A 27,331-nucleotide genomic window follows, 5' to 3' on the forward strand; every position below is an offset into this window, starting at 1 on the left:
TAGGCAGAATATTTCCTGAATGGTGAGAGGTTGGGAAGTGCGAGTGTCCGAAGGGACCTGGGTGTTCTTGGTCATGAGTCGCCAAATGCTAGCACACAAGTGTAGCAAATTAGGAAGGTAAATGGTACGTTTGGCCTTCAGTGTGAGGGAATTTGAGTACAGGAGTAAGGATGTCTTGCTGCAGTTATATAGAGCCTTGACGAGACCTGACGAGGCCTGGAGTATTGTGTATGGTTTTTGCCCCCTTACTAAGGAAGGATATATTTGCCATAGAAGGAGTGCAACAGAGGGTCACCAGATTAATCTGTGGGATTGTCTTTGAAGGAGAGATTGAGCAGACTGGGTCTGTGTTCCCTAGAGTTTTAAAAAATGAGGGGTGACCTCATTGAAACTTACAAAATTAATACAGGGCGTGATAGGTTGGATGTTGATAAGATGCTTTTCCTACTGGTGAGTCTAAAACCAGCGAACATAATGTCACAATAAAGGGTAGGCCATTTAATACTGAGATGAAGAGGAATTTCTTCACTCAGAGAGTGGTGAATCTTTGGAATTCTCTAATTCAGAGGGTTGTGGAAGCTCAATCAGTGAGAATATTCAAGACAGAAATTGATAGATTTCTGAGGGCATAATGGCATCAAGGGATATGGAGATATGGAAAGTGGCGTGGAGGTGTACGATCAGTCGCGATCAAATTGAATGGCGGAGTAGGCTTGATGGGTCAAATAGCTTATTTCTATGTCTTTCAGGGCATGATCAGAGGGATCAATAGTGGTGCTACTGAGCCACTCTTGGTGACATACCTTGAAGTGCCTCACACAGATTACATTTTGAGAGACTAAATAGTCTGGGTCTGTATTCCTTGGGCATTTAGAAGAAGAGGGGTGACCTTATTCAAACATATAAGATCCTGAGGGGGCTTGGCAGGGTAGATGGTGAGATGTTTCCTCTAGTGGGAGAGAGTCGAACAAGGGGACATTGCTACAAGATAAAGGGCCTGTCATTTAAAACTGAGGTGCATAGAAATGTCATCTCCCAGAGGGTGGTGAATCTCTGGAATTCACTGCCTCAGAGGGTGGTGGAGGTTGGATCATGAGAAGCATTCAAAGTGGACGTGGATAAATATTTGATAGATCGAGGAATAGAGGGCTGTGGGGAAATGGCACAAAAAAGGAGTTGAGGGCGACATAGATCAGCCATGATCATATTGAATGGTGGGGCAGGCTTGAAGGGCCGGTGGCCTACTCCTGCTTCTAATTCTTGTATTGTTACCCTCAGTGCTTCTTCCAAGTGGTGTTCAACATGGACAAGTACTGATTCATCACTTAAAGGGGGGGGAAATGGGGTGGCTGAGAGAGGGAGGGCAGCTGGAAGGGGGGCAGCTGGGGTGGGGGTGGAAGTGGCTTGCCCACTCATTTAAATTAATTAACATCACTGTAATTTTATGTTTCTGTTTAACCTAATTGCAATGTTGTACATCTGATGACACTATTAAAAGAAGAACAGTAAACCTCTGAAAGTCCTGTTCAAGACAATGCCCTCAATCACCAATATCAAAAACACATCAGCCATCTTCGAGACTTTGCCACACACACAAATGCTGCCAGGTTATTGCACATAACATCATAACTAATTCTAAGTAATTCATCTTATTTGCAACATATTGGGGCTGAGAATTATGCTAAAGTGCATTGTAAGAGTTTTAAATCTGCCTGGGCCTCCTGTGGCCTGAATCCTTGCTGCTACCAACTCTTGCTGGGGGGACTGGAGACAATGGGTGGGATTCTCCGGCAACTGGCCGGATGGCCCGCGCCGGTGCCAAGAGCGGCGCGAACCACTCCGGCGTCGGGCCGACCGGAAGGTGCAGAAGGCTGGCGGCGGAGGGGTTGGCGCCAGGCCAACCGGCGCCGAAGGGCTACCATGGTCCCGCGCATGTGCAGAACCGTCGCTGTGTTCTGGCGCATGCGCAGAACCGCCGGTGAGTTCTTGCGTATGCGCAGGGGGTTTCTTCTCGGCGCCGGGCATGGTGGAGCCCTACAGAGGCCGGCATGGAGGGAAAGAGTGCCCCCACGGCACAGGCCCGCCCGCAGATCGGTGGGCCCCAATTGCGGACCAGGCCACGTCGCCCCCCCGGCGATTCTCCAACCCGACGGGGGGGTCAGAGAATCCCGCCCAATGTGTTGTGCTGTCAATCCCATGGCTTAAATGATGCATCCATATGCTGCAATCAGAATTGACACTGTCATTGAAATTAGGTCACCATTTCTCTGGGGCAAGTGGCCTTCCAATGACTAATTGCAGGCAAGCAAAAACATAAGGCCCATCTGTTTCTATCTCAACTCTGTGCAGAAATTGAACTAGTTTCTGTATGCGTAAAAGGTTTTATTTGCAATGCTTTAAAATGCCAACTTCTAGCTCCAGCTTCCAGCCCTTTCTAGAGAACTGAGTTCACATCAGGCTCAAGTAAGCATCAATAGTAAACAAGCTCACATAATCAGACTACACCATTTGACCAACTTACCCATATGCAACATTGTTACTGGGTTAGTTGGGGTTAAAATTGGTCCTGTTGTCTTCGACTAATATCTGCAGCCGACCTTATTGGATAATAACTCTTAGTTAATTTATAACAGTTGACAACAGAGCCAAACCACACAGATAAGACAGCTTTGTTCTTGAATATAGCAGTAGCAGATGGTGCATGGAAGCAGCTAACCAGAAGTTATATAACAAATAATGACTTCAATTTGCCAGCAACCACAATTTAGTTCTCCTCCCGAGGTCACATTTAATCAGACTCCATCAATTTTTTCCTTATAATTTTCATATGCATTAATGTTATTGCCTAACGGGAGGAAATTATAACAGCTGCATCTGCTCTGTTTATTGCATTTGTTTAAAAAGTACACAGACAGGGGCCCTGAGCAATAATTAACGTGTCATCATTCAACAGCTTAGTGGAAGTTTCAGAATGTGAAATAGCTTACTGTCAGAGCTCCATTAATATAAACAATTCTCCCAGGGCGAGTGCTGGTGATTTTCATTCAAGGTATTATCCTCAGAAACTCATTACCATCTGATCGCAGAACTGTGATCTGCAAATTATTGCTCAGTTGTGCAGTTCTCGTACTTCTATCAGTCCCGCTTTTTTCCACCTGCATCTCATAATATCGTAAATGGGAAAAACTGCTTGTGCTTCTGGCAGTGTTCAGTGATTTTAAAACATGTTTTGAACCATGGCACAAAACGCTCATCTTAATCGAGTTGAAATCTAGATTAGAAATGAAAAATCGGAATTAGATAGAAATCAAATGAAAATGGAGAAATTAAACCGTTGCAGATAGGTTGTGTTCTAAATTTATTTTTATTACTGGGTGTTACTGGGCATCGTAGGTGAAAGGCCACAGCTGCAAGCACAGCACCAAAGACTGTAAAAAGTAGAACAGAAGTCTAGGTCAATCAAGTAATAATGAACACCAAGCTTGGGCTTTTGAACATCTGAAGACTGTAGGAGGAGGTGGGAGTGGGATCAGTTGGAGCAGGTGATTGTTCAATGTGTCTTGATTTCACTATGAGGATGCTGGGAGAAAGAGTGTGCGTGTAGCTTATAAAGATTAGGGAAAGATTAAAGTGCACTTTTGTCATACTGTGCATTGTTTACCTGTTCTAAAAACAATGCGTAACATTAAAGGGTCTCCAATACTAGCATGGAGCTTTACTCAGTGACAAGAATCAGAGAAGCAGAGATAGTTACATGCCCAATTCATAGCTTGCCTGATTTTTCAGTGGCTGTTTGTAATATTGGGGGAGACAGTGGCCTGAGTTTGTCCATGCAGTGATTCCTCCATGTTAAACAGCTTTGTCGTGCTGGAGGAAGCTGAGAGGATGAACTTTCCAAAGGGAACGAACACTTCCCACATACATTTATTCCCAATATTCACTTTTCTGGTTTCCGTCGTTCCTAAAATAATTAGGCACGATTTTCCCGATGCATTGTACCCGGTGCCGATGCAGGCATGTCGGGTGAATCGTGGGAGAGGCCCACATCAAGTTCGCACTGGGCACAAACCATTTTGCAATTCACCCGGTCTGCCCCCATTGGTGAGTACTGGATCTTGCCCAAGGTGACAAGAAGGTCATCAGGCCTAAACTGCATTAATTTCAATCTCATTAGCGAGATTGAAGTCAAATACAGCAGCTTCCCGGGAATTACCTGACTCCCTGCAAGAAGACAAGCAGATGTCATTTAGTACTCCTTTACAAAATCATGAAGCTGGTGCAATGGCTACCAAGGGGAAGTGAGGAGGTGAGTCACCCTTTATATTTACTGGCGTACAGCTGAAGGGCGCCGGAGATACTGTCCCAGTGCTCAGAGGGAGGCCCTTCAGGGGGGGGTTGAGGCTTTTCAGGGGGACTGGAGAGAGCCAGGTCGGGGGTTGCCTCTGGGCTTGGGGGGGTGGGGGGGCTTTGCGTCTGTGAGGCCTTCAAGCCATCATTAAATATTGTGAAGACATTTAACAGGGGCAACCACAGCCTGTCTGTCCTACCAAATTCTTCCATGACAGAGCCCTGCTGCAGCTTTTCTCATGAAAGTCAATTTCACTCCCTTTGACTCACTTCACAGCTGAAGGATTTTTCAAATGAGGAATTAGCCTTGCTAGTTGTGAGAGCACTTCACACACCTGGGGCTCGATTCTCCGCCCCGCCGCATTTCTGCCCCGACCCGCCGGTGGGATTCTCCGTTTCGCCAGCCAGTCAATGGAGTTTCCCATTGTGGGGCAGCCCCACGCTGTCGGGAAAGCCCCGTGCACCAGCTAAACGGAGCTTCACGCCAGCGGAGAATCACGCCGGAGGAGAATCCTGCCCCTGAACTCTGAAGTGCCTCCTCCAATAACAGGTGCCATGCCTCAGAGGATGATTAGTGGGTTGGATATCCTGCAACCATTGATGCCTGAACAGTGTGTCCGTACTCTAGGAGCATCAGCACCATACAGGCACTGCCATCAATCAAACACTAAAGATCACGGCTTCACCACTGAGGAATGCTCTCACAGCTAAAGGATAGGTGTCCGGATGAGTGGGTGAAAGCAAAGCACATCCTCCCTAATGTTGCTGGCAGAGGTCTGAGGTCTAGGGGCTCCTGAACTGGCCAGGATGAGTGTGCAAAGTGTGGTTTGCCAGCACAACTGCCTGGCTGGATGGTACTCTGAGAGAAGACGGGCCAGTCATGATAAGGATGGGGGAGGCCTGGGGGATTTGAGGGTCCTGGGATGGAAGCCCTAACTGATTGTCGGTCTCTTTCCTTCTTCAATTCCTTCCAGATGCAAATATGTTTGCTGGTGTGGATCCCACAGAGACTGCCCTTGTGTTGTTTATAGCAGCCAAGCAGGGCAGACGCCAAGGCGGCAGCAGCAGTAACACAGGCTGGGGCCACCACACACCCTAAAGACCAGTCTGCCCATCAGGTTGATGAGGGGGTTAGAAGGGGAGGCCAGCAACGTGCCAGAGTGTACAGGAGTCATTGGCCCTTCCATGGGTTGATGGACAGCATATGTCCCAGAATACACCATCTCAACAGGGCGACAGTGCGGCACTTGTGTCACATCCTCGCGGACATGGCACCTGTTCTTGGAGGCCGTGAGGGCCATTGCAACATTAAACGTCTATGCCACCGGGTCATTCTAGAGCTTGAGCAGGGACCTGTGTGCCATCTCACAGTCATCAGCCCAAAGGTGTATCCAGAAGGTGACGGATGCTCTGTATGCCCAGGCATCAGACTATATCACCTTTGAGCTGTTAGAGGCCCAGCAAGGCCCGGGGTGCAGGTTTCGCCACCATTGCCGGTATGCTCCAGGTCCAGAGGGCCATAAATGGCATGCATGTCACCCTGCGAGCACCAGGGCATTAGAGAGTGCCTTATATTGACAAGAATGGGTTCTACTCCCTGAATGTTCCAATGTGCGACCACTGCCTGAGGATCATGTAAGTGTGTGCCTGCCACCCTGGGAGTGTGCATGACAGCTACATTCTGGGGCACACGGAGACCCCTGGTGCCTTCGATGAACACCCCAGGATGATGGGTTGGAACATGGGGGACAATTGATACCCCCTGAGGTTATTGCTGATGATGTCGGTGTGGAGGCCTGAGACCGAGGCAGCGACCCATTATAATGAGGCCCATGCTACCGTTGGTGCCGTCATCCAGCAGTGCATCGGTCTGCTAAAGATGTGGTTCCCATGCTGGGAGCACTCTACAGCGCACCCCCAGAGGGTCTCCCACTTTGTAGTCATCTACTTTACCCTCCATAATCTGGCACAGCAGCAGGGCAGCATGCTGAAGGAGGAGGAGGAGTAGGAGGCAGAGGGTTGGTAAAAGTTAGAGTGCCACTCCAGAAGGAAATCTATTGACTGTGAGGCCATCTCCAACCATACACCTGTAGCTTTGATCCTCAGGCAGTGGTCGCACATTGGAGCATTCAGGGAGTAGAACCCATTCCTGTCAATATAAAGCACTCTCTAATGCCCTGGTGCTCGCAGGGTGAATGACAGGTGTTTTATTGGCGGTTATAATAACAATTTTATTAGAGGTTATAATAAACATACAAATATAATGGCAGATATTTTCCATGCAGCTGAAACCTGGCCTGCAGTGAGTGCAGCAACAGAAAAGCGGGCAGGAAAACGTTCCTGGACCATTCTCCGTACTCCACTCCACTCAGTGAATCAGCAGAGAGAAAGAATACTTGACACGATTCAATCATGGGAAAAAAATCAAAGCCAAGGCTTGAAAGAAAAGATAGCAATCAAGACCAAGAACCCTGGCTCATTGTTTCTCACCATGGCACAGGAGCACCAAAATCAACCTTTTCTCGAGATATGGGGATAGTGCCACAAATTGGGCCAAGTGCACACAAGTAAAAAAAAAAATGGAAAAACCTATATTTTATGCCTGAGAATCTGCTCCGGTTGACCTGTAATGACAGCCATCTTAAGAACTCAATTCTGGGCATTTTCTTTGAATTCCATGTGGCAGATTTTGGAACCTGACAAATCCAGATGAGATCCAGGTCCCATGTGCCTCAACTGTGTCTGGCGACATGATTCTTTAATGCAAACATCCTAATTGGGCAGGATGTGACCTCAATGTCCAGTTGGTGGTGCCAAGTGCCTCCGGCAGGCAGGGAGCTGCCTGCCTGGCGCCATGTTGGGAGCTTTTGGTGGCCTGCTGAACAGAGCTGGCCGCTCATCAGAAAGTCAGGAGGATTAATGCGGTGGAGCGCAGTCATGGATGACAAGTTAAGGTACCGCCATTTGGTCCCTCAAATCCGATTTTGAAACAAATACGTACAAACCTACATGGGTCACATGGTGAAGCCACAAACTGCATGAGCTTGCCAGAAAAAAACATTGAAAATTGCAGAGACCATACCCTTAACAAGCTCCATGAGAAGTTTAAGGAGTGATCAATTGATAGTGAGCATGTTTCCTGTCCCTCCCCTTATAGTCCTAGTTACATAGCGATTTTGACAGTTAGTCACAGCTGAGTTGCCAAACTCCACAATATTTTAAAGTGAACAAAATGATATATATCAGTGGGCATAAAATAAATTAGTTTCCACCAGCCATCACAAATATTGATATGCTTGCTTGCACCTCTACTCATATTTAATTGAAGATTGTTTTTTACATAAGCAGTACAATTGTTTAATTGAATCACCACAATAATGCACTATATTTGATTACTATTGTGCTTGATGATTTTAATGGAAAATAACCTTCAGTAAACATTAATCACCAATAACTTTGATGATTTGTAGATGTTAGTTGCTTTGCCTTTCAGTCATTAGCTTTATTGAATGTTGACCCCTGGGTTTCAGTCTGAGGTGTAATTAAGCTAACGGGGCTATTATCATTTGACCCCAAGTCTTTGACATTGTGATGACCAAATGCAGACAGTGTGACTTTTATGTGGAATACCTCCATTCAATCTGCAAGTTTTACCCCAAGCGTCCAGTTGCCTTTGGTTTTTATTCTCCAACTTGCTCCCACCCGGACCATTCTGACCACCCAACCTGCAGATCTTTGTAAATCGTACGAGAGCTGGCAGGCAAATGCAAAGTAAAGGAAACAAGAGAGCAACAAGACAAAAAAATCTTGTCATAATATCCACTCATGTATATAATGAGATGCAGACAGGCAGTGATTGACACACAGGATGACCAGTAAACACACAGCACAGTGCAGCCAATCACCAGACAGGACACACAAGGAACCACAAAGGCTAGTGGGAGAGACAGTAGAACAGCAATGGCAGGAGTTTCTGGGAGTAATTGAGGACACAGTACAGAGGTTCATCTCAAAGAAAAGAAAGGTTATCAGAGGGGGGATTAGGCAGCCATGGCTGACAAAGGAAGTTAGGGAATGCATCAAAGCAAAAGAGAAAGCCTATAATGTGGCAAAGAGTAGTGGGAAGTCAGAAGATTGGGAAGGCTACAAAAACAAACAGAGGATAACAAAGAGAGAAATAAAGAAAGAGAGGATCAAATATGAAGGTAGGCTAGCCAGTAACATTAGGAATGATAGTAAAAGTTTCTTTAAATACATTTAAAAAAACGGGAGGCAAAAGTTGACATTGGGCCGCTCCAAAATGATGCTGGTAATCTAGTGATGGGAGACAAGGAAATAGCTGAGGAACTAAATAAGTACTGTGAAGTCAGTCTTCACAGTAGAAGACATGAGTAATATCCCAACAATTCAGGAGAGTCAGGGGGCAGAGTTGAATATGGTAGCCATCACAAAGGAGAAAGTGCTAGAGAAACTAAGAGGTCTAAAAATTGATAAATCTCCGGGCCCAGATGGGCTACATCCTAGAGTTCTAAGGGAGATAGCTGAAGAAATAGTGGAGGCGTTAGTTATGATCTTTCAAAAGTCACTGGAGTCAGGGAAAGTCCCAGAGGATTGGAAAATCGCTGTTGTAACCCCCCTGTTCAAGAAGGGAACAAGGAAAAAGATGGAAAATTATAGGCCAATTAGCCTAACCTCGGTTGTTGGCAAGATTCTAGAATCCATTGTTAAGGATGAGATTTCTAAATTCTTGGAAGTGCACGGTCGGATTAGGACAAGTCAGCATGGATTTAGTAAGGGGATGTCATGCCTGACAAACCTGTTAGAGTTCTTTGAAGAGATAACAAATAGATTAGACCAAGGACAGCCAATGGATGTTATCTATCTTGACTTCAAAAAGGCCTTTGATAAGGTGCCTCACGGGAGACTGCTGAGTAAAATAAGGGCCCATGGTATTCGAGGCAAGGTACTAACATGGATTGACGATTGGCTGTCAGGCAGAAGGCAGAGAGTTGGGATAAAAGGTTCTTTTTCGGAATGGCAACCGGTGACGAGTGGTGTCCCGCAGGGTTCAGTGTTGGGACCACAGCTGTTCTCTTTATATATTAACGATCTAGATGACGGGACTGGGGGCATTCTGGCTAAGTTTGCCGATGATACAAAGATAGGTGGAGGGGCAGGTAGTATGGAGGAGGTGGGGAGGCTCCAGAAAGATTTAGACAGTTTAGGAGAGTGGTCCATGAAATGGCTGATGAAATTCAACGTGGGCAAGTGCGAGGTCTTGCACTTTGGAAAAAAGAATAGAGGCATGGACTATTTTCTAAACGGTGACAAAATTCATAATGCTGAAGTGCAAAGGGACTTGGGAGTCCTGGTCCAGGATTCTCTAAAGGTAAACTTGCAGGTTGAGTCCGTAATTAAGAAAGCAAATGCAATGTTGTCATTCATCTCAAGAGGCTTGGAATATAAAAGCAGGGATGTACTTCTGAAGCTTTATAAAGCATTAGTTAGGCCCCATTTAGAATACTGTGAGCAATTTTGGGCCCCACACCTCAGGAAGACATACTGGCACTGGAGCGGGTCCAGCGGAGATTCACACGGATGATCCCAGGAATGGTAGTCCTAACATACGATGAACGTCTGAGGATCCTGGGATTATATTCATCGGAGTTTAGGAGGTTGAGGGGAGATCTAATAGAAACTTACAAGATAATGAATGGCTTAGATAGGGTGGATGTAGGGAAGTTGTTTCCATTAGCAGGGGAGACTAGGACCCGGGGGCACAGCCTTAGAATAAAAGGGAGTCACTTGATAACAGAGATGAGGAGAAATTTCTTCAGCCAGAGAGTGGTGGGTCTGTGGAATTCATTGCCACAGAGGGCGGTGGAGGCCGGGACGTTGAGTGTCTTTAAGACAGAAGTTGATAAATTCTTGATTTCTCGAGGAATTAAGGGCTATGGAGAGAGAGCGGATAAATGGAGTTGAAATCAGCCATGATTGAATGGTGGAGCGGACTCGATGGGCCGAATGGCCTTACTTCCGCTCCTATGTCTTATGGTCTTGTGGACACTACCTCTATAAAGCCAGAGGGCACTAGGTTTCCCGCTCTCTCGGGACCCAGCCACTGAGACAGTCAGAGTCCACAAGCAAGCAAGTGCAAACACCATGCGGTAGCTAGTAAGTCTGGTCAGGCTACTACAAGGTCTCCAGTTAGTTCAGTATAGTGTCGACCCACAGCTGAACATTTATATCAGTTCTATCGTTGAATAAAACAGTGTTGGATCTTCTCCAGTGTTAGACGTCGGTTTCTAGCTTCCCTGCATCGAGTGCAGTCCACACCGAACCTACCTGCCTAACACATCGCCGCAGAGGTGGATCAGGAGCTGCCTGCATGTGGAGAGGTGGGATCGCTGCCATTGCAGTGGTCGCATGGGCCGGCAGGATCGCTGGCAGATCGGTGGCCTCGTGGCAGGGTACGTCCGGAGGAAGCATGATAGCCGGCGGAGCACTGCGGTCATGTGGTGGGCGTGGAACTCTTCGCAATTCCCGTTTGTTGCGCCGTAGCAGGGAGCCATCAGCCATGCGAACAATGAAAGACCTTGGGGCAACTTGTTTGACAACAACAACTGTGGCTGACCAACCGCCTTCAGGCAACTGGACGCAAACATGATCGGCTGGAGCCAGCTCAGGTAAATCCGTGGCATGAGCATCATATGTGGCCTTCTGTTGGGCCCGGGACTGCTGCACGTTTTGTAGTACCGTGAGGTGGTCAAGGTCTGGAACATGGATGGCTGGAACTGTGGTCCTCAGAGTGCGATTCATGAGCATCTGCGCTGGAGACAACCCAGTGGACAGTGGGGTTGCCCTGTATGCCAGCATTGCCAGGTTGAAGTCGGAGCCTGAGTCTGCAGCTTTGCACAGCAACCGCTTGACAATATTTGACCCCTTTCTCGGCCTTCCCGTTTTATTGCGGGTAGTGGGGACTGAAGGTAATGTGACGGAAGTTGTAGGACTGCGCAAAATCGGACCATTCTTGGCTGTAAAAGCATGGACCATTGTCGCTCATTACTGTGAGCGGTATCCTGTGCCTGGCGAACGTTTCTTTGCAGGCTTTGATGACCGCCTTCGACGTGAGGTTGGACAGTTTCACCACTTCTGGGTAACTGGAGAAGTAGTCGACCAGTAGTACGTAGTCATGCCCCTTGGCGTGAAAAAGGTCTACACCTACTTTGGACCACGGAGAGGTCACGATCTCGTGCTGTTGCAGTGTTTCCTTGGGTTGAGCCGGTTGAAACTTCTGACAGGTGGGGCAGTTGAGGACCGTGTTGCCAATATCCTGGTTAATGCCCGGCCAGTAAACCGCCTCCCGTGCTCTGCGTCGGCATTTCTCGACTCCAAGGTGACCCTCATGGAGTTGACCCAGCACCATAGCCTGGATGCTTTGAGGAATAACGATCCTTTTGAGTTTCAGAAGGATTCCCTCCACAACCGTCAGCTCGTCTTTAACATTAAAGAATTGGGAACATTGTCCCTTCTGCCAGCCATGGGTAAGGTGCTGCATCACACGCTGCAGTAAAGGATCCTTGGCCGTTTCATCACGGATTTGGACCACCCGTTTGTCAGAGGCTGGGAGATGGGTGGCGCAAAATTGCACTTGCGCTTCTATGTGGCAGATAAAGTCACCTTGTTCACACGGTGTGGTGATGGACCGGGATAGGGCATCTGCAATGATCAGCTCTTTGCCTGGCGTGTAGACAAGTTCGAAGTCATAGCGGCGGAGTCGAAGAAGAATTTGCTGTAACCGAGGTGTCACATCATTTAAATCCTTCTGGATTATGTGGACTAGAGGTCTGTGGTCCGTTTCCACTGTGAATTTCGGCAGGCCGTAAACGTAGTCATAAAACTTGACTATTCCTGTCAGGAGCCCCAGACACTCCTTTTCGATCTGGGCATACCGTTGCTCAGTGGGCGTCATGGCCCTGGAGGCATATGCCACTGGAGCCCAGGACGAGGAGTAATCTCGCTGGAGGAGCACTGCCCCAATGCCATCCTGGCTTGCATCAGTTAATATCTTGGTTTCGTTGGTTGGGTCGTAGAACGCTAGAACTGGGGCTGTGGTGAGTTTTGCCTTCAGCTCACGCCATTCTGCTTCATGTGTGGGCAGCCACTGGAATTCCGTTGACTCCTTGACGAGATGGATGAGGGCTGTGGTGTGGGATGCCATATTGGGAATGAATTTCCCGAGAAAGTTGACCATCCCGAGGAAGCGGGATGGCGCCTTCTTGTCCTCCGGGGTCTTCATAGCGTTGATCGCCAAGACCTTGTCGGTGTCTGGCCGCACACCTTGCCGCGAGATGTGGTCACCTGGAAACTTTATATCAGATTGACCAAATGAGCACTTGGCCCTGTTGAGCTGGAGACCATGTTCATGAATTCGCTGGAAGACCTGCTTGAGGCGAGCGATGTGTTCCTGGGGCGTTGCGTCGTCCACGTATACTTGTACCCCCTCGATGCCCTCCATCATCTACTCCATGATGCGATGAAACACTTCGGAGGCAGATATGATACCGAAAGGCATGCGGTTATAACAGTAGCGGCCGAACAGGGTGTTGAACGTGCATAGCTTGCGACTGGACGCGTCCAGCTGTATTTTCCAAAAAACCCCGGGAGGCATCCCGCTTAGTGAAGAATTTGGCATGAGCCATCTCACTGGTTAACTCTTCACGCTTCGGAATCGGGTAGTGATGTTGCGGTTTAGATCCTTGGGATCAATACAAATGCGGAGCTCCCCGATGGCTTCTTTACACAGACCATGGAGCTGACCCAGTCTGCTGGCTCTGTGACCTTCGAGATGATGCCCTGGTCTTGGAGGTCCTGTAGTTGCTTTTCAGATGATCCTTGAGAGGCGCCCGCACCCGGCGTGGTGCATGGATGACAGGGGTGGTGTTCGGCTTGAGCAGTATTTTGTATCGGTACGGGAGCGTGCCCATTCCATCAAATACACTGTGGTACTGCGTGATAATGTCGTCTATGTCAGCTTGCAAATTTCCATCGGGTGAGGCTGTCGCCGGTGACGGTGACATGGTGTGGACTCGCTGAACCAGGTTCAGGAGCTTGCAGGCGCGAGCACCGAGCAGGGACGCCCTGTCAGGCCTGGCGATTTCAAATCATAACGTTGCCTTGATCGCCTTGTTGGATGCCCCTAGTTGACACGAGCCACTGGCAGCTATGGCATTGCCATTGTAGTCAAGGAGCTGGCAGGCCGGTGGAAGAATGCAATGTCAGGCCCGGATGGTGTCGAGGTCGGATTGTGAGATGGGGTTCGCAGACGCGCCGGTGTCCAGTTTAAATCGGATGCGAGCCTTGTTAACTGTGAGGACAGCACACCACTCATCATCGGGATCCACACTGAGGATCGAGAGGCGTTACGCAGGTGTGGTGGAGGCCAGTTCATGTGTGGTTATGATGCCCACCCGATATGGAGACTTGAGGCAGTTAGCATCAGGGTCCGTTCGCTGTCGGGATCAGAATCTGGCATGCCTTGTTGTATTGAGCGGATACTTCTGCGCCGCAGCTGGGATCGCTGGCTGCTGAGCGGTGGAGCGGATCTGTAGAGGGCTACGTAGTGGCCAAGCTTGCCACACTGGAGACATTGGCGTCCTCTTGCCAGACATTGCCGCTTTAAATGGGCGGAGCCACAATTCGGACACGTCACGACGTTGACGTCAGCGCGATCCGTGCGCCATTGCGCATGCGCAGTGTGGTCGGCCGACGTACGCACCTGCCCAGTCGGGTTTTCGGTCCCGTCGTCCACTCGGTCGTGGCGCGCATGCGCAGCGATCCGAGAAAAGCATGCGAAACGGCCACTCTCCTCGATGCTCAGGCCCTGCATCTGTGCAATGGCCTGCACCCTTTCTGCCTCGTAGGAGGCCAGCTTTGCAGTTTCTGCCGCCCTGATGTGGGAGTAACGATTCTTGGCATGCTCATGGATAACCCACGTCTCGCTGGCGACAGAGAGGGTCAACTGTTTGAGTTTAAGGAGCTGCTGCCACAGGGAGTCGGAGTGAACCCCGAAAACGATCTGATCCCGGATCATGGAATCAGCCGTCGAGTCATAGTTACATGACTGCGCTAGGATGCGGAGATGGGTCAAGAAGGACTGAAAAGCTTCATCCTTTCTCTGAAGCCTCTGCTGGAAGATGTACTGTTCAAAACTCTCATTCACCTCAATGTCGCAGTGGCTGTTGAACTTCAGCAGGACTGTTTTGAATTTTGTTTTGTCTTCGTCGTCGGCGAACGTAAGCGAATTGTAGATATGGATGGCATGGTCCTCCGCTGTTGAGAGAAATAGCGCGATATTCCTGGCATCCAATGCTGCCTCGAGGTCAGAGGCCTCGATGTACAAGAGGAACTTTTGCTTGAAGATTTTCCAGTTGGCGCCGAGGTTGCCGGAGATGCAGAGTTGCGAGGAGGCTGGATGTTTTCCATTTCGCTGGATGGCTGCTTGCTGGTCGATGCTGATTCACTCAAGTAGGTCCGTCAAGATCAATATCACTCTGGTACCATGATGTGTTAGGCAGATTGGTTCGATGTGGACTGCACTCGATGCAGGGAAGTTAGAAACAGACGTCTAACACAGGAGAAGATCCAACACTGTTTTATTCAACGAGATGAATTGCTGTACATATTCAGCTGTGGGTCGACACTATACTGATCTGACTAGTGACCTTGTAGTAGCTGACCAGACTTACTAGCTACCGCATGGTGTTTGTGCTTGCCAGCTCATAGACTCTGACTGTCTCAGTAGCTGTGTCCCGAGAGAGCAGGAAACCTAGTGCCCTCTGGCTTTATAGTGGTAGTGTCCTGTCTTGTGATTGGCTGTGCTGTGTTGTATGCTTACTGGTCATCCTATGTGTCAATCACTGCCTGTCTGCATCTCATTATATACATGAGTGGATGTTATGACATCCAGCACATCAGCGAAAAAGACAAGGCTAAAGCATTTGCAGCCAGAAATGCCAAGTGGGATTATGCGTCTTGGTCTTCTGAAATGCCCAACATCATGAATCCCAGATTTCAGGTAGTTTCGATTCACTCCACACGATATCAAGAAACAGCTGAAGGCACTGGTTACTGCAATGGCTATGGGCCCTAACAACATTGCAGCTGTTGTGCTGAAAACCTGTGCTCCAGAGCCCATAGACAAGTTGTTCCTATACAGTTACAATACTGGTATCTACCCGACAATGTGGAAAATTGCCTAAGTATGTCTTGCCCACAAAAAGCAGGATGAATTTAACCGAACCAATTACCAGTCGATCAGTCTAGTCTTGACCATCAGTAAAGTGATGGAAGGGTGCTATCAAGCGGCACTTGCTTAACCCGCTCACTGTCACTTAGTTTGGGTTCTTCCAGGGTCTTCAGCACCTGACCTCACTACAGTCTTGGTTCAAACATGGACAAAAGAGCTGAACTCAAGAGGTCAGGTGAGAGTGCCTTTGACGTGTAGGAGCCCTAACCGGTAGCTATTGGTGGATGGAACCTCAACCCCAGAATCATTCTTCCAGGGAATGCATGCTGTTGACCTGTCAAGTCCTGAGTGGCACTTGATACGCCAGGCCTTCCCCCAATGGTGATGCCAGGGACTCACACTGGTTCTCAAGCCACTGAAAAAGATCCCCGTCACTTCCACATGATTCAAAAATCAGTGTCATATTTTGCTTTATAATGTTCCTGTGAATGTTTTGTAAGGTACTACATAAATATAAGTTGTTGTTATTATGGATGGCATTTGGAAAGGGCACAATAGAGGTTATCTATACCATATTAAGGCTGCCTACTTCCGTCTCCATAACCTCTCCTGACTTTGCCCCTGACTCAACTCATCTGTTGTTGCAACCCTCATCCATGCTTTTGTTACTCCAGATCTGACTATTCCAATGCATTCCTGACTGATCTTCTATATTCCATCCTCTGTAAATTTAAGGTTGCCCAAAACCTTCCTGCCCATTTCCTTACTCAGAACAAGTCCCATTCATTTATCACCCCTGTGCTTGCTGGCATACATTGGCACCCAGTTAAACAATGCCTCAATTTTCAAATTATCAACCTTTCTTTCAAGTTCCTTCATGGTCTCATTCTTCCCTACTGCTACAGTCTCTTCCAGTTCCACAACTCTCCCAGAGAGCTGCACTCACCTAATTATAGCCTCTTGATTTTAAGTACTCTATCAGTGGTGGTTTAATCTCGAGTTGTCTAGGTCCTAAGTACTGGAATTCTCGCACTAAACATTTCTGTCTCTTTATTTCTCTTTTCTCCTTTAAGATTGTGACAGAGAGCCCTGTCATCAAACCATTTCACACACTCACAAACATAAAGGGCGAGATTCTCTGCCCTCCTCGTGGTCTGTTTCTTGTGAGCAGGAGACGGCCTCTGCTCCTGCCACTGTCAATGGGATTTCTCATTTAGTCCACCCCACACCGCCAGGAAACCTGGAGCGGGGTGTGCCGTCGGTGGGACCAGAAGATCCCGTCGGCATCAATAGCCGGAAGATCTCACCCAAAGTATAAGCATCTTGTTTAGTTCCACAAATGTTCTAACATACATTATTGGGCACTGGCTTTGTAAAAGGTTACCTGTGCCATTTATCCATCTTGTCTTCTTACCTTTTTTTCCCCTTTCCATTCTTTTAGTTAAAGGAAAAAAGAGGAACTAAGGTCTGTGTACCATTGAGTATTGTTGTTGGTGAGATATGGCTTCCACATTCCTCTGCTAGGACCCAAAGTGGGGAAAATTTACAGAGGATGGTATGCTCACATAGAGGGCTGTTAATATGCCCGTATGGAAGTGTTTTATGTTATTTGTTATTTATCTTTTGTGTATTTATGTTGCAACAACCTCGATTCATGTTCTAACAACCTAGATTGGCCCTAATGTTTTATAATTTCGTACATCTCAATTTATGTTTTCAAATGTTTAAATCATCGAGCCCAATGGGCAGGGCTTAATCTTAATGTCATAAAATCATAGAATCCCTACAGTGCAGAAGGAGGCCATTCAGCCCATCGAGTCTGCATCAACTCTCTGAAAAAATACACTATCTGTGGTGAATGTATTGCTGTAACAATTCACCATGTGCATATCTGTATTATGCTGTTGCCCATGTGGGCTCCACCTATGGATCATTGTAAGGTATTACCTATGATGTAGCATGTTGGGGCCTGTGTGGGCTCCGCCCCTGTCTCCACCCCTTGAGGGGAGGTATAAAGGTATACAGTCGACCTGTAGGCGGCTCCCACTAACAGATCAGTCGCAGGCAGGCACTGTTCTAGTTGATTAAAGCCACAGTTTACATCTGCTCCTGGTTTCGTGTGAATCGATGGTCGCATCACTACCTAGGCCCAATCTCCTGCCCTATCCCCCATAACCCCACCTAAACTTTAGACATGAAGGGTCAATTTATCATGGCCAATCTACCTAACCTGCACATCTTTGGACTGTGGGAGGAAACCAGAGCACCCGGAGGAAACCCACGCAGACACGGGGAGACTATGCAAACTCCACACAGTCACCAGAGGTTGGAATTGAACCTGGGTTCCTGGCGCTGTGAGGCAGCAGTGCTAACCACTGTGACACCGTGCTGCCTAATATAGGTCTTCCCGCAACCATTTTTTTCAATATGCGTGGACTTTTGGGGGCAATAAGGGATCAGGTGGTGGCACAAGGTTCATGTTCCCCCTACCTTCTTGCCAGCTCTGTACTGTAAGGGGTACTTTTAACACAGTATCTGCAGTTCACGGTCAGTGGTACTGTGACAAAGATGCTGCTTTTCACCAAGCTTTTGTTCATCTGCCCCATATCGTCTCATTTGACGCAGTATCATATTTTGCTTTAGAATGCTGCTGTGAAGCATGTTGGGATGTTTATTACATTCATGGTGCTATACGAGTAGTAGTAGAGGCCAACAGATTTCGAAACTGCTGTTGAAGAGGCCTTGGTAAGTTACTGCAGTGCATCTGGTAGAAGGTACGCACTGCTGCTACTGTGTGTCAGTGGTGAAGGGAGTGAATGTTAAAGATGGTGGATGAGGTGCCAATCTAGCAGGCTGCTTTCTGCTGGATGGTATTGAGCTTCTTAAATATTGTTGGAGCTCCATTCATCCTGGCGAATGGCTAGTATTCCACCATGCTCCTAACATGGAAAATAGGAGCAGGAGGAGGCCTCTCAAGTCTGCTCCGCCATTCATTATAATCATGGTTGATCATCCAAGTCAATAGCCTGATCCCGCCTCCCCCGTATCCTTTGATCCCCTTCACCCCAGATTTGCTATAGCCCATGATACACCACAGTGCTGTTAGGGAGGGAGTTCCGATATTTTGACCCAGTTACAGGGAAGGAACAACAACATGTTTCCAAGTCAGGATGGTGAGTGACATGGATGGGGACCTCCAGGTGGTGTTGTTCCCAGGCCTTTGCTACCTTTGTCCTTCTAGATGGTAGTGGTCATGGGTTTGGAAGGTGCTGTCTAAGGAGCCTTGGTGAGTTCCTGCAGTGCCTCTTGTAGATGATACATGCTGCAGCTACTGTGCTTCAGTGGTGGATGGAATAAATATTTGTGGATGCGGTGCCAATCAAGTGGGCTGCTTTGTCCAAGGTGGTGTCGATCTTCTTTAGTGTTGTTGGAGTTGCACTCATTCAGGAAAGTGGAGAGTATTCCATCACACTGATTTGTGCCCTGTAGATGGTGGGTAGGCTTTGATGGGGATCAAGAGGTGAGGTACTCGCTGCAGGATTAAGTATCTGGAGTCAGAGCTTCGAGCATATTTCTTGCTACATTCCATATGGCTGGTAGACTGATTGAAACATTGTGGGCGAGATTCTTCACTTCCGCGCCGGTTGGGAGAATCGCCTGGGCCACCAAAATTTCCCGGGACGCCGGTCCGATGCCCTCCCGCGATTCTCCCAAGCGGCGGGTACGGCCCGGTCAAGTTCCACGGGTGGCAGGCCGGAGAATCGCCGGAGACACCCAAAATGGCGATTCTCCGGCACCCCCGCTATTCACAGGCCCGGATGGGCCGAGCGGCCAGGCCAAAACGGCGGGTTCCCCCGGTGCCGTCCACACCTGGTCGCTGCCATTGGGAACAGCGCACGAACGCTGGGGGGGGGGGCGGCCTGCGGGGGGGCGAGGGGGGATCCTGCACTGGGGGGTACCTCAAATGTGGGATAGCCCGCGATCGGTGCCCACCGATCGTCGGGCTGTCCTCTCTGAAGGAGGACCTCCTTCCTTCCGTGGCCCCGCAAGATCCGTCCGCCATCTTCTTGCGGGGCGGACTCGGAGAGGACGGCAACCACGCATGCGTGGATGACGCCAGTTATGCGGCGCCGGCCGCGTCATCTATGCGGCGCCGCCTTTACGCGGGCGACAAGGCCTGGCGCGTGTAGATGACGCGGCCCCGATCCTAGCAGGGTCAGGGCCTGAATCGGTCGGGATCGGGGCCGTTTTGCGCCATCGTGAACCTCAACGGCGTTCACGATGGCACGGCCACTTTGGCGCGGGAGTGGAGAATCCCGCCCTGTTACTCTGCACGGGACTACAGTGCATCAGCGAATGTGGCACCCCTGGATATACATTCACCTAATTAGTTCCTAGCTCTTTGGGGATAATATAACAATCATATTGCTTGGGTATTATTGAAAAAAGACATTTTGTCAAAGCTTTTTGTCTCACACGTCTCAGGATAATGGTTACCCTGGTCAGATCATTTCATGTTATGCATCATGAAAACTCATAAACAGGCCTGGGACTGTCACTTTTGGCCATGGAAATAGCCCAGTCAACCTCAGATTAGCCTGGAGGGGCAATGTATCTGAAAAATCAGCTATTATGTGTTAGCAACACGAGTGGTATTCACCACTAACATAGAATGTTTTGGCCTCAACTATTTTCTATGGTAGCCGATTCCACAGGCTGACCACTCTCTTGGTGAAGAAATTTCTCAAACTGTGACTCCTGCCTCTGGACACTCCCACCATCTGGAATATCCTTCTTGCATCTAACGTGTGCCTTGAGAATGGTAAAAACATTTGGAGAGTCAGGAGATGAGTTACTCACCATATAGTTCTGATCTGCTCTTGTAAATACAGTATTTATATTGCTGGTCATGTTAAATTTCTGGTCAATGGTAATCTCCAGTGCGCTAATGTGGAGTATTCAGCAATGATAATGCCATTGAATGTCAATGCCTAATGCTTGTATGGTGTGAATGTTACTGATCACTTCTCAACTCAAGCCTCGATGGTGGTCTAGACTGCTTCACTAACTGAGGAATTGCAAATGAACTGAACACTGTGAAATCATCAGCAAACATCCCCAATTCTGACCTTATAGAATCATAAAGTCTTTTTGTGCAGAAGGAGGCCATTCGGCCCATCGAGTCTGCACGGTCCCTCCGAAAGAGCACCCTACCTAGGCCCACGCCCTGAGCCTACCCCATAACCCAGTAACCCCACTTAACCTTTTGGACACTAAGGGGCAATTTAGCATGGCCAATCCACCTAATCTGCACATCTTTAGATTGGGAAGAAACCAAAGCACCCAGAGGAAACCCATGCAGATACGGGGAGAAAGTGCAAACTCCACACAGACAGTCGCCTGAGGTCATGATGGAGGGAAGGTTATTGATGAAGCAGCTGAAGATGGTTGGGCTTCGGTTACTGCCCTGAAGGACTCCTGCAGTGATATCCTGGGGCTCAGATGATTGGTCTCAAATAACCACAACCATCTTCCTTAGTTCTAGCTATGACGAGACAAATCTGGGTATTCTCGAGGAGAGTTATCTCCTGAACCATATTGACTTTGGTTGTAAAGAATCACCTTGATATCAGACTAGGCCAAATGTTTCCTTGAAATCAAGGGAAATCATTTTCACCTCACCTCTGTAATTCAACTCTTTTATTCATAGTTGAACAAGGCTCCTGTGAGGTGAGGAGCTGAGTAGACTTGGGCAAAAGCCAAACTAAACATCACTGAGCAGCTTATTGCTGTGTAACTGCTGCTTGATAGCCCTGTCAATGACACCTCACAACACCTTGCTGATGATTCAGACTAAACTGGTGGGATGATAATTGGCCAAATTGGATTTGTCCTGCTTTTTGCAGACAGCATAAACCTGCAGAACATTCCACAATCTCAGTTAGATGCCAATGTTGTAATTCTTTTGGAACTAACTGTAACATATGCGTTGGGATTACTGACTCATGGATTATCAAGATTACAGAGCTTTAACAAAACATTTACTTTGAGGAATATAATGGTGGCAAATTCCTTTTGGAAAATAATTAGTAGCGAACTTTTCAGAAATCTGGGATAACTGTCTAATAAAAAAGGTACTTTATAAATTCCAATAAACCTTTACATTAAACTCCTCCCATCGCACTTTCCTTGCTCCTATTCCAAAACGTGAACATGCGACAAACTCCCATTTTCATTTTAAAATGTTGAATTTAATCGGCGGTCTTTGTGAAGCTAAAGTTTGAAATGGATAAAAACACTCTGACAAACAGAAATGCAGCAAACTACAAACAATTTGTCCAGAAAGAAATGGGTGTCTGAAATGCTCTTCAAATTCTGCAATTCTCCTTTACCCATGGTTCATCCACTCTCCCACAGAGCACTACGGGATCTAACCATCTGAAAAATGATCTGCCTGACGGGCAAGCTCGATTTTCAGATTGCTCCAAACAATACTTCTGGGTGATGTGCCTTGATTAAACTTTTAATATTTTAAACTTTTCCCAGCCAACTTGGCACTCTTAACCCTGGTGTTGAAAATAGAGGGGGAGCATAATCACAAGGATTCATCTTGCTTTAATTGGAAAGAGCGAAGGAGACACTGCCTGTTTGCAACAACCGTGCCAGCTGCCTGCTCAGGTGATACCTAAGACAGATGGCGCAACCATACCCCAGAGAGATTTGATCCACCTTTTCAAAAGTGTTAACACTTCGGTTGCTACTGCAGTTATCTTTGGAGGCAGTACAAAACTTGCAAAGCAAGTATACAGAATAAAACAGCAAAGGGTAAATTTTATAAATATACGCTGCCACCAAGGAACCTCTTACAGCTCAGCAATCCCCAATATTTATATCCATTAAAATAAATGGTTGGAAATTATTGTGGAGGCTACCGATTTCCACTTGGATTCTTAAAATACACTCCCTGCATTCAAATCTTCGTGCTGTGATTACAACTTCAAAACATCCATCCTTACATATCACCCACCTTAAAATGATGCTACAGGAGAGAGTGAGACACACACACAGTCTTAGATATCAGTCCTTTTTCCATAGCTGGCTCAAGTCCACCATCATTCTAAGAAAATTGATTAACCGAAGGCAAAAAAAAAAATTAGAGTTACACATTGTTATAATCCTAGATCAGACCTCAAAATGTTTGGTACTGTCCAGTTAGGGACCTGTGATTGTTTTGTTTAAAATAGACATAGTTTGAGATTCCAGGAACTTACTAAAAGTATAAAGCCACAAGATTCCATAGTTTTTGAACAAACAAAATAAATTTATGATACAAAGTCTGAAAAATAAAACAATTTACGTTACCTATATTGTGCACTAACATTCTGAATTAACATGAAGTAGCTGTAAATTAACAGGCAAACTGTGATCGAACACACACTGCATAACAGATGGCAAATGCGACCAAGACAGATCCCATGGATTTTCCAGCATCCTACCCAGATATCATTTCTCAAGTCACTCCACCCTACCCAAAGCCTCCCAATTTTCCAGACCAACTTTCATTCTGCCAAGCAGCATTAAATATCACTCTGCCAAACCATATGACTCTTCTCCCTGAACCTTATAAGAGCCTCAGTCCTCAAAAGTCTTACAAGGTGTTTCCAAGCTTTAGAACCTGCACACCATTTCTAACAACTCCATAAACAACCCATTGCTCCCAATAGAAAGAATAGACTTGCATTTTGTGTGCTTTTCTAGATGACTGCATGTCTCAAAATGCTTTATAGCCATTTATTAAGTTGTAATCATGAAAACACAGCAGCCAATTTTCACAAAGTAAGCTCTCACAAACAGCAAAATGATTAATAGTTGTTTGGTCATATACTACTTGAGTATTGTTGAAAAAATACATTTTGTCAAAGCTTTTCATGTTGCACTCATCAAGAATACCAACGCCAGGGGAAACACCAACTTTGTACTGTATAAGAAGAAAGTTAACTCTCATTGGTAAAGGTGTTGCCATGGAGAATGCACTAGTTAATGGTGACTGACAGTTAACTACCAAGCATTGTTAGAAAATTTAAATCAAGCAGCTTGACTCGAAATGGTTAAGGCATTACCTGGAGGAATGAACCAGCGAACAGCTGTCACTTATTTTGTTGAACTGAACAGGTGCTATGTGTGTACATGTTCTATCTGCCTGCAAAGAACAGGGTCCGGTGTATTAATATATGTAGTTTGCAGTACACCCAAATGCACCACACTGTCAATGCACCAACTGTCAATCCTAAATAGGTAGCCAGCATAACTTCCAGCACACTGAATATCATTCAGTAATTTTTGTCCAGTCACAGAATAGCATCTGGGGCGTCATTCTCCGACCCCCCGCCGGGACGGAGAATGGCCGTTGGCCGCCGTGAATCCCGCCCCCGCCGAAGTCTCCGGTACCGGAGATTGGGCGGGGGCGGGAATCAGGCCGCGCCGGTTGGCGGGACCCCCCGCTCAATTCTCCGGCCCAGATGGGCCGAAGTCCCGCCCAGAAATTGCCTGTCCCGTCGGCGTAAATCAAAGCTGGTACTTACCGGCGGGACCAGGCGGCGTGGGTGGGCTCCGGGGTCCTGGGGGGGGCACGGGGCGATCTGATCCCGGGGGGTGCCCCCACGGTGGCCTGGCCTGCGATCAGGGCCCACTGATCCGCGGGCGGGCCTGTGCCGTGGGGGCACTCTTTCCCTTCCGCCTCCGCAACGGTCTCCACCATGGCGGAGGCGGAAGAGACTCTCCCCACTGCACATGCGCGGGAAACTGTCGGCGGCCGCTGACGCTCCCGCGCATGCGCCGCATTTCCGCGCCAGCTGGCGGGGCAACAAACGCCATTTCCGACAGCTGGCGGGGCAACAAACGCCATTTCCGTCAGCTGGCGGGGCGGAAATCCCTCCGGCGTCGGCCTAGCCCCTCAATGTTGGGGCTCGGCCCCCAAAGATGCGGAGCATTCCGCACCTTTGGGCCGGCGCGATGCCCGTCTGATTGGCGTCGTTTTTGGCGCCAGTCGGCGGACATCGCGCCGTTGGGGGACAATTTTGCCCCTGATGTTAGACATTGTGTTTTAAGTTTTGCAAGCACAGGCTGGTTGGGTACAGTATGCAACTTGCCCGTTGCAAACAATGGAAAGGGCATGATAATAGACACGATCTTCCAGTGTTTAGCAATTAGGAGCAGAAGCAGGAAATTCAGCCCTTCGAACCTGATCATGGCTGATATCTTCCTGGTCTCAAATCCACCTCCCCACATGTTGCCCATAACCCTTCAATCCGTTTGTTACCAGAAATGTATCTATCTCCTTCTTGAAACCAGTTTTCACTGCACTATGGGGCAGTGAGTTCTACAAATTCACCACCCTCTGCGAGAAGTAGTTCCTCCTCATCTCAGTTCTGAATCTATTGCCTCTCAACCTGTATCTGTGACCTCTCATTCTAGATTATCCTACAAAGGGGAATATTTAGTCTTAAGTTTACTTTATCAATTCCATTTAGTATTTTATACACCTCGGTTAGATTCCCTCTCATTCTTCTAAGCTCCACCGAGTATAAACCCAAACTGCTTAATCTCTCTCTTCATATGTCAACCCTTTCACCCCAAAATGAACCTGATGAACCTCCTCTGAACTGCCTCCAATGCCACCACAGACTTCCTCAAATAAGGAGACCAAAACTGGACACAAATCTGGATATTCCAGATGTGGTCTCACCGACACCCTGTACAAGTGCAACAATTGGGAAGTATGGTCTACATTCCTACCAACACACTAGCATTGAAATTCAGACACCACACTATTGATTTTAGTGATAGGTAGAACATCTTTTTGGCTTGAGGCATAAGCTTGTTAGTGGTGAAAACCACTCGTGTCGCTATTGCATAATATTTGATTTGATTTGATTTATTGTCACATGTACCAAAGTACAGTGAAAAGTATTTTTCTGTGGCCGAGGGAACATAAACAGTACGTAAATAGTAGACAAAAAGAATAATCAACAGAGTACATTGCCAAATGGTACATCGACAAACTGTGATTGGTTCCAGTGCGGAACAAGGGGCCAAACGAAGCAAATACATGAGCAAGAGCAGCATAGGGCATTGTGAATAGTGTTCTTACAGGGAATAGATCAGTCCGAGGCGGAGTCATTGTGGAATCTTGTAGCTGTGGGGAAGAAACTGTTACTATGTCTGGATGTGCGGGTCTTCAGACTTCTGTACTTTCTGCCTGATGGAAGGGTCTGGAAGAAGGCAATGCCTAGGTGGGAGGGGTCTCTGATAATGCCTTCCTGAGGAAGCGGAAGGTGGATACAAAATCAATGTGATGACGGCAAGCTTGTGTGATGCGTTGAGCTGAGTTCACCACACTCTGCAGTTTCTTGTGATCTTGGACCAAGCAGTTGCCATACCAGGCTGTGATGCAGCCGGATAGAATGCTCTCTATCGCACATCTGTATAAGTTTGTGAGAGTCGATGCAGACATGTCGTATTTCTTTAACTTCCATAGGAAGTAGAGACATTGTTGGGCTTTCTTGGCTGTTGCATCAACACGAGTGGAGCAGGACAACTGTTGGTGATGGTGACCACCAGGAACCTAAAGCTATCGACCATCTCCACTTCGGAGCCATTGATGCAGAAGAGATTGTGTGTTGTGCTACGCTTCCTAAAGTCGATGATCAGTTCCTTGGTCTTTCCGGCATTTAGAGAGAGGTTGTTTTCGGTACACCATGCAACCAAGTGATTTATCTTCTTAAAAATAACTAGCTTCACCTGTGGCTCAATTTTGTGAGATACATTGCCCCTGCAGGGTGATCTGAGGTAGGTTGGGCTATTTCCATGGCCCAAAGTGACAACCTTAGGCCTGTTCATGAGTTTTCATGATGCATAACATGAAATGATCTGACCAGGGTAACCATTATCCTGAGACGTGCAATATAAAAAGCTTTGATAAAATGTCTTTTTTCAACAAAGACGAAAGGCTTTGACAAAATGTATTTTTCAGCAATACCCAAGCAATATGATTGTTATATTATTCCTAAAGAGCTAGGGACTAATTAGGTGGATATATATCCTGGGGTTCCATATTAACTGAACCACTGCAAACATGTACAAAGTAACAATGTTTCAGTCTACGATGCACAAGGAGAGTAGAAAGAGATATACTCAATGAAACTCCAACTCCAAAGGCTTAATCCTACGGCGAGTAACTCACCTCCTGGCTACCCACCAAATCCTGTTCACCATCTCCGGGGCACAAGTCAGGAGTGCAATATAATACTCTCCAATTGCCTGGATGAGTGCAACTCCAACAACACTCAAGAAGCCCGGCACCATCTAGGACAAAGCAGCCCACTTGATTGGCACCTCATCTACAAACATTCATTCCAATCACCACCGGCGCTCAGTAGCTGAGTGTGTACCATCTACAAGGTTCACCGCAGTAATTCACAAAGGCTCCTTAGACTGCATCTTCCAAACCTACGACCACTATCATCTAGAAGGACAAACTAGCAGAGACGTGGGAACACCACCACCTGGAGATTACCTTCCATGTCACTCACCATCCTGACCTGGAAATATAGCATCGTTCCTTCACTGCCGTTGCGTCAAAATCCTCTCCAACACCACTGTGGATGCACCAACACCACATGGCCTTCAATGCTTCAAGAAGACAGCTCTTGTCATGGGCAATTAGGGATGGTCAAT

At 47.4% G+C, this 27,331-nt stretch overlaps 1 long non-coding RNA gene across 1 annotated transcript; it reads right to left on the reverse strand.

Annotated features, from left to right (window-relative positions):
- Positions 1–2,361: 2,361 nt before the first annotated feature.
- On the reverse strand, positions 2,362–27,331 carry LOC140409126 (uncharacterized). The gene is made up of 3 exons (XR_011940284.1): positions 27,187–27,331; positions 22,623–22,712; positions 2,362–3,271 (listed from the first exon to the last, which is right to left on the reverse strand). It is a non-coding gene; the product is annotated as an uncharacterized lncRNA (long non-coding RNA).

Source organism: Scyliorhinus torazame, chromosome 3 (genome assembly GCF_047496885.1).
Source record: "Scyliorhinus torazame isolate Kashiwa2021f chromosome 3, sScyTor2.1, whole genome shotgun sequence".
Taxonomy (NCBI): domain Eukaryota; kingdom Metazoa; phylum Chordata; class Chondrichthyes; order Carcharhiniformes; family Scyliorhinidae; genus Scyliorhinus; species Scyliorhinus torazame.